This window comes from Uloborus diversus, chromosome 6, assembly GCF_026930045.1.
Source record: "Uloborus diversus isolate 005 chromosome 6, Udiv.v.3.1, whole genome shotgun sequence".
Classification (NCBI taxonomy): Eukaryota; Metazoa; Arthropoda; class Arachnida; order Araneae; family Uloboridae; genus Uloborus; species Uloborus diversus.
In genome coordinates this window covers 83,381,257-83,389,063 of record NC_072736.1, presented here as the reverse complement: position 1 = coordinate 83,389,063, position 7,807 = coordinate 83,381,257, and positions in this window count along the sequence as shown.

Sequence of the window (7,807 nt, the reverse complement as noted above, 5' to 3'; positions counted from 1 at the left end):
GCAATTTTAAAAGACGACCTTCGATAATGTTGAAAAAACGGATTTTGGCGGTTATCCCAGGAAATTTATCGAAATCGAACTTCTAAAAATGCAATATAGGCCACCTCTGATGATGTTAGGTGAAAGGATAAGAACATTTCGAATTTCCAGTTTTAAACGTTCGTCAGTGATGTTAGAAGGATGGAAGATTCGGGGGTCTTAACCGTAAATTTTTCGAAACGGGGGAGAAGTCGGGGACTCTTCAGAAAATATCTCAATATTAAAGTTCTAAAAACGTAATTTTAGACAAAATTCGTTAATGTTAACGAAAATGGGGGGGGGGGGGGGCTCGCTGGCTCTCCTCCGGAAATTTTTTGAAATTGAACTTTAAAAAACACAATTGCAGGCCACCTTTGATGACGTTATAACAAAGGATTAAATTGGGGACTCTGCACAGAATTTTTGAAATTGAAGTTCCAAAAACGCAATTTTCGACGAAATTTAGGTGATATTAAGAAGAGAGCAAGTTTTAGGGACCTTCTTGGTAAATTTTTCGAAGTTGAAGTTTTAAAAATGCGATTGTAAGCCATCTTTAAATTGCATTTTTGGACTTCGATTTCGAAATTTTAAGGGGCAAAGTTTCAAATCCCCTTATTTCTTCCCCTAACTTCATCGAAAGTGGTCCACAAATGCATTTTTAAGATATTATGTAAACGCGAGCTGTTCAAAGATGAAACTTCCGGAAAATTCTTTTGATAATGAAGTTTCCTATACGCAATTTTAGATGATCTTCGGTAATTTGAAAAGGAACGAGAGTTCGGAGGCTCCCAGAAAATTTTTCAAAATTGAACTTCTGAAATGCAGTTGTAGACCACCTTTGATGACCAGACGAGAAGAGATGGGGTTCCGAGGGTATTCCGGCATTTTTTGAAAATTAACGTTTTAAAATCTTAAATTTGGGAAAGGATGAGGTTCGGAACTTTACCCCGGAATTTTTTGAATAGAAGTTCAAAATAAGCAATTTAAAAAGATTTTTGGACAGATTAGGGAGAAGGAGGTTTTTCAGACTCTCTCCCAGAGAGTTTCCGAAATTGAAGTTTAAAAACACAATAGCTGTCTTTGGTGAAGTAAAAAGAAATTATTTAGTTTTAGGATCCCTTCTTTCCCACCTTCTTATCAAAGGTCCTATTTTTTATTTATTTTGAAAAAAAAAATGTAAGAGGGCCTGTTTACTGAATATGCCAACTAGGCCGTGGCCTAGAGACCTGCTATTTGGGGCCTGCTATATTGGGGTCCAAAAGGTGAAAACAGTTATAGCAAATGACAAGAATTGTAATGTTTGGCTACAAAAGGGCGCCGGAAAAGTTTGGGCCTACGATCTCTGATATTTTAATCCAATAGCCTCCAATACACCAAGCCAATAAGTTCTGGGGCCCTAGAACCAACATAAGCATTCAAAACTATAAGTTTAATAAGATTGAGTAAAAACAAAGTTAAAAACTTTTCGGGCCCCTTCTAATTCCATCCGAAATCCAGTTCTACCCAAAAACTTCTCTTGGCTGTCTTTTTCCATGCGCCGGTGCAGTCAGGACTTTTTTTCTTTTTCTTTCAGGAATTTTCCCATCTTTCCGTGGCAGGTGGCCTAGGGAGGGTATGATACTTTTTGCACCGTACCGAGGTTTGGTTTTCGCGCAGGGAAGTTGGTCCGTGGGCCCCCTTCTCTCTACTCAGGGCCTGTGTACTTAAAAGGCCAAATAGGCCGTGACTTAGAGCCCCTTCTGTTCGGGGGCCTCGAATGGCTATAACTGTTTTAGCAAATAGCAAAAATTGTAATGTTTGCCTTTATGAGGACCCCGAAAAAGGGTTTGGCCTAAGGCCCCGATGTTTTATTTTGGTCAAAAGGTGTTGGGGTTATAGAGGGCCCTAGAACCAATATAAAGTTTTAAACTAAGCTTGATTTACGGAAAATTTAATGAAATTGAATGAAAACAAAACTCAAACATTTTCGGGCCCCTTCCTACTTCGGGCCCCACCGCGTTGCGGGGTCTTGTGGTACGTAGTTACGCCAATGGCTGTGAATGGAGTTTTTAATAATCAGTGTAGAATATGACGGATTTTGCTGGACCTGGACGGAAAACTTTCTGAAGTACCCGGACATCAACTAAAATTACTTGCCGACCCTTGTGTTAGGCTTTGAACATATGTTTACTAAGGAGACAACTGTCAAAATGAGTTTTGGGGTTTCTTTTTCTTGAATTTCTTGGTTAATTGTAGTTTAAATTAATAACTCAGTAGATTTACATTATAAATTACTTTGTGTCATTGCATTTAAAACATATTACATATTTGGTACAATTACATGGTCATTCCCATTACTTTCCAGTCCGGAAAGTAATGTTAGTGAGTCGATTAAGAGATCTTTATTGATCTGGCCGTTACAATAAATTAAAAAGTTTCAAAAAAGACTTCCCCTGAATTGATTTTAGCTCTTCCAACAAGATTTTAGATTTCCTGGCATTCAAGGAGTCCATGATTGGTTTTTTCCAGAATGTCCTTTAGAGCTTTGGTGCAAGACTCTTTGACTTGGTCAAATTTCTAATACAGTGAAACCTGTGTAAGTTGACCACCTGCGGTGCACTTTTTTAGTGGTCAACTTAAACAAGTGGTCAACTTACAGAGGTTAATTTACAAGATAAGGGCTAATTCCGTGCCTGAAAAAAGTGGTCAACTTAGACAGGTGTTCAACTTACAAGGGTGGTCAACTTCATAGGTTTTACTGTATTATCAATGAAATGACGTTCTTTCATGTTGATTTTCATGTAGAGCAACACAAATCAGTTGAGGGAAGTCGCGTCTGAGCTGCAGGGGGGGAGGGGGGGGGGGCGGTGAGAGGTCACTGTAACCTTTCAACATTTTCTTTACTCGGCAAATTTTGTCTGGTGATTTGACGAAATTTGGAGTTCTATTCAGTAAATTGAGAATTTCTGCCTCTACTGAACTGCAGGGCGGCAGAGGGATAGTCGACACCTTTGAATATCGGCAAAGAGATTCAAAGGGTCACATTCACGAAACTGGTGACCTGTTACGTGAATTTTTCACAAGTGCAGACAATTTTTCTATCTCTTGAACAGTAACATTTTGCCTTTTGTAGATGTTTAATTAATCTCAGTGCCTTTCAAGGAGCACTCAAAAGATTTCATGAGTTCATGATTTTATTGTCGCAATTTCGTCAGAGGTGGTTGTTGATGGCCTTATTCCAGAACAAGGATCCATCGTTTGCCTCTTCTCGGCCTTAAAAGATCGCTTGTGTCTTTCAGGGGCGCCCCGAACTTTATTTTTGAGAGGGTGGCAATTTTCAATTTTCCGAACGATGATAGTTTTGCCGAATGGAACTTCAAATTTCGCCGACTGAAGATAATTTTGCCGAATGGAACTCCAAATTTGGCCGAATTGTCAGACAAAATTTGCCAAATAAAGACATTTTTGGACGGTCATAATGACCTCCCATTAGGGCACCCTGGTGTCTTTCATCGTAACGAAACGAAAGATTCGCCGTTCCGTTTCCAAAGGTTATCTTTTTTCCTGGAAAAAGCTCCTACTTGGACTTGCCGAGTTTCGTAAAAAAATATGACATTCTTTTGGTTTATCAAACTTGTTCAAAAAAACATTTTTTTTTTGAAAGAAAAAAAAACCTTCCATCTAAGTGAACGATTCGTACTGTATTTCTTGGGTTCTTTGATACGGTCCACAGGTTTAGCATGTGCTTGTAGTTTTAGAGTTTAGCATATTTTTATGCATTTTACGATTAATAAAATATCGGTTCATCTCGCAGACTATTTTTTTGTGGTTTTTAATCTGCACCACAGACTGCTGGGGGAAAAAACCCTTCTAAGGTGTGTATGTCATGGTTTTTGTGTGTTTGTTTTGAGTTGAATAAAACAATGACAAAATGAAAATAAACATTTATATGCATAAATAAAAGATCATCATATTCTGAAGAAACAATCGACAAAAAATTGTCGTACATAACTGAAGAAATAAATGATCTTCATGATACAACATCGTAATTTGTTTAAACTTAAGGAAGAATACAATAGTAACTTTTAAGTTGAAACATTTGTAGACATATTTACTGATAGTGCGTACAGGGTGTCCTGAAAAAGACTGACTGTTCTTAAAAATTTATAACAGGAAAACGGTAAATGATAAAAAAATTCTTACAGAAAATTCATGTGATGGGCCGTAAATTCCTCCCCCCACCCCTGAGTTCAAAATTTTAGTTGAAAATTTTTCCAATAGATGGCGCTGCAGATAGTAAGAACGTAAATAAAAAAAATATATAGAAAATTACATCATAATTTTTCGAAAATACTGAACAAAAGAACAAAACAATATTTTTAAACAATCGTCGGCTGTAATCCTATGTCGCAATCGGAGGAAAAAGCAGTGAATTTCAATTCTTCTTTTTTGACTTACTGGCTTACTATGTGCAGCGCCATCTATTGAAATATTTTTAAACTAAAATTTGGAACTCTGAGGGGGAAAAACTTAGGGCCCACCACATGAATTTTCTGCAAGAATTTGTTTTTTATCATTAACCGTTCTCCTGTTATAAATTTTTGAAAACAGTCAGTCATTTTCAGAACACCCTGTACATAGATATATTACAGTAGACTCCGGTCCACTGTATTAAGTTATCGTATTACGCCTGTGATTTAAAAGTCCGCCATTACAAGTTACTATAATAGTATTTTTGTGAACCCTTTTAAGCACCTCCCGAACCTCCAGTGGTTCGCGAACCTCTGTTTGGGAAGGGATGCTGTAATGTCTCATAGCCAGTTTTTATCATTCATAGCCATCGAGCGATCTTCTTTTACGAAAAGCGTCGAGGTTTTTGGTCTTTTTTGCTGAATTATCAGAAATAATCTGTTTAATGTTCTGTAGGTGTAGCTTTGCTTTAGTCCTCTCGTTATTCAGATTTTTTTTAAGTGACTTAACGCAACAGGTTCTCAGGAAATAAGGAAAAACTACTGCTTATGGCATTGGTATTAGGAAAAATTATTTTAGCAGGGTAGTGGAACCTTGGAACAGCTTACCGTAAGAGGTGGTAATGAGCAAGGGGGGTGGATAGCTTTAAGAGGGCCATTGATCTTCATTGAGGACTAATAAATTGACTAGGACCAGCCTAATTGGGCCAAGAGCCTGTTGCTGGTCGTCACATTTGTATTTTGTATTGTATTTGTAACGGAAATTGATTAGTATTTGGCGTCTTACTATGTTAATTGCTTCGTATCAATCCTGCATAGTAAAAAGCAAAGCTCATTATTGTTAGTATGTTACTTTGTTAGTTGCTTCATAATAATCCTAAATTGTAAAAAGCAAAGCTCATTGTTATTAGCATATTACTTTGGCAATTGCTTGATAATGATCCTACACAGTAAGAAGTCAAGCCCATTATTTTTAGCATGCTACTTTGTAAATTGCTTTATAATAATTCTAAATAGTAAAAAGCAAAGCTCATTTATATTAGATTATGTTACTTTGTTAAATGCTTCATAAGAATATTTCATTATAAAAAGCAAAGCTCATTAATGTTAACTTCTTATTTGCTTTTCTATTTACCATTAGTTTACATGGTATAATCTGGCCCTCGTAAAAAGACGCTTGACCTAGGGCGAGCTCGTTTACGTTTGGGTTGAAAGAGAAGAAATTCTTAGATTGGCACAACGCCAATAATCTTATAATAATTAAGAGCTTACTATGTCACTTCTATCATAAAAAGTACCTAAGCTGCATAAGTTGTTTTCCAGAAGCAAATGAATAAAAATGAATTAACTCTGTCCCCTACTAAATAAAAATATATATACATATTTCCATGCATATTTTTGGCATTTTGACTGGAAAAAAGTACCTAACTTTAAATCATCCTTTTTGAAATTTATGAAAGAAAGTATCTAGTTTATATAAAGAAGAAGTCAATTGCTTTAAAAATCTTGAGCTCCAGCTTTACGCATTTTACAGCATGAATCCTAGAACCTACATAAAAATAAATTTATAGGAACATGTGAAGAGTTTTTCTTAAACAATCAGCTAAACAAATATCAGCTAGGACCAGCCTTTAAAACTCAATTTATAAATACTCCTTGTGCTGGAAATATTCTTAAAAGGTGAACATTATGTAACAGGAACAGGACTAAAATCCAGTTTTTGAATAACACTGAAATAGTGATGAACATTGGTAAACTGGGACTAAAACCCAATTTTTCAATAATGCTCTTAAAAGGTGAATACAAATAAACAGTGATTAAACCCCAGTTTTTTAATAATGTGCTCCTAAAAGGTAAACATTAATAAACAGGGATTAAAACCCAAATTTTTTTTGATTACGTACTCTCAAAAGGTAAACATTAAGAAACAAGGACTAAAATCCAGATTTTTGAATAATACTCTTAAATGGTGGTGAACATTAATAAACAGGGCTAAAATTCAATATTTACAAAATGCTCTTAAAAGGGGAACATATTAATCAACGCCAACGGGCACTAAAATCCAATTTGTAAAGTGCTGTTGAGTCTCCCCACACAGCTTTATGCGTGTAGGGAATTCCAATTTTTCGGGGAATGAGAAAATATAGCTAAGAGTTGTGAGAAATTTTAGCGAGAATTATACCCTCCTTCCCAAGCCCTGATAAAACGTTTTGATTTTTTCATCAGCCTTTCAAGTTTAATAGGATTTTGATACTGCTCGCACTATAACCAAATTATTCACGTTTTGCAAATTGAAATATATGCAGATTTCATCATCACCTTCTTTAACCAATAGCAAGGAAATCTGAAGATATACTTTTAATAAAAGTAAAATACTTAGGACATTGTTCGATGATGATCATAAATTAAATAACCAATGAAACAATTAAAAATCCAATAATCTCAAAATTAGTAACAAACCACTAAGCTCTAATAAAACCAAATGCACTACTAAAACAATTACAATAACAGACTTATGTACAGTAACGTCGACCAAAATATGCAAAATTTTACCCGAAAAAACTTTATAATATATATTACATACTAACATGTAATTTCTAAATAGTTCGAATATTATGCAAAATAACAAAACTTGTTTCATCAATAACATTTCTATGTAGAACCGAATTTCATCATTGATGTCACCTGCCATGGGCAGATAAAATGCAGTAACTGCAAATTTTTCATTTCTAATTTTTTTGCATTTTTGACATCTATTGAACATTATCTTTTTTGTGCAAGCTCGTTTACTTGGTTTCCGCTGAAAAAAAAGGGCGAAAAAACGTCTAATTAAAACATTTTCCCATTTCTATTATTGAATCCACCACACATTTCTTCAAATATCTCGAAAACTCATTTTTGCAGATACTGCTGCTTACCTGCACACGGCAGAATTATCACTTGGCGGCAATTAACTGCCTGAATTGCTGAGTAGGAAACTAATGTCTAAAAGCATGATAGAATTCAAATTGACTTACGCCTTAAAAATAGTTCAATGTTTAATGTTAAATTTACATACATTTTACAACTCTAAACAAATTCTTTTGCCTTTTTGAAATGTTTAACTTTATTTGATTTGCATAAATACTTTTTAATTACTTTGGAAAACAAATTGCACAAAGCTAGCTTGTGTCATGAATTTACAGTTTACATTTCTCTTCAAAATAAATTGAATTTCGCTCAAAATGGAATGTTAAATTAAAATCAATTCATAAATAAACTGGATGCTTATTAGGTCTTGCGCTAAAAAAATTCATTAAAAAAACTGCTTCAGATTTATGCACAATTCTTTTTATTTTTTC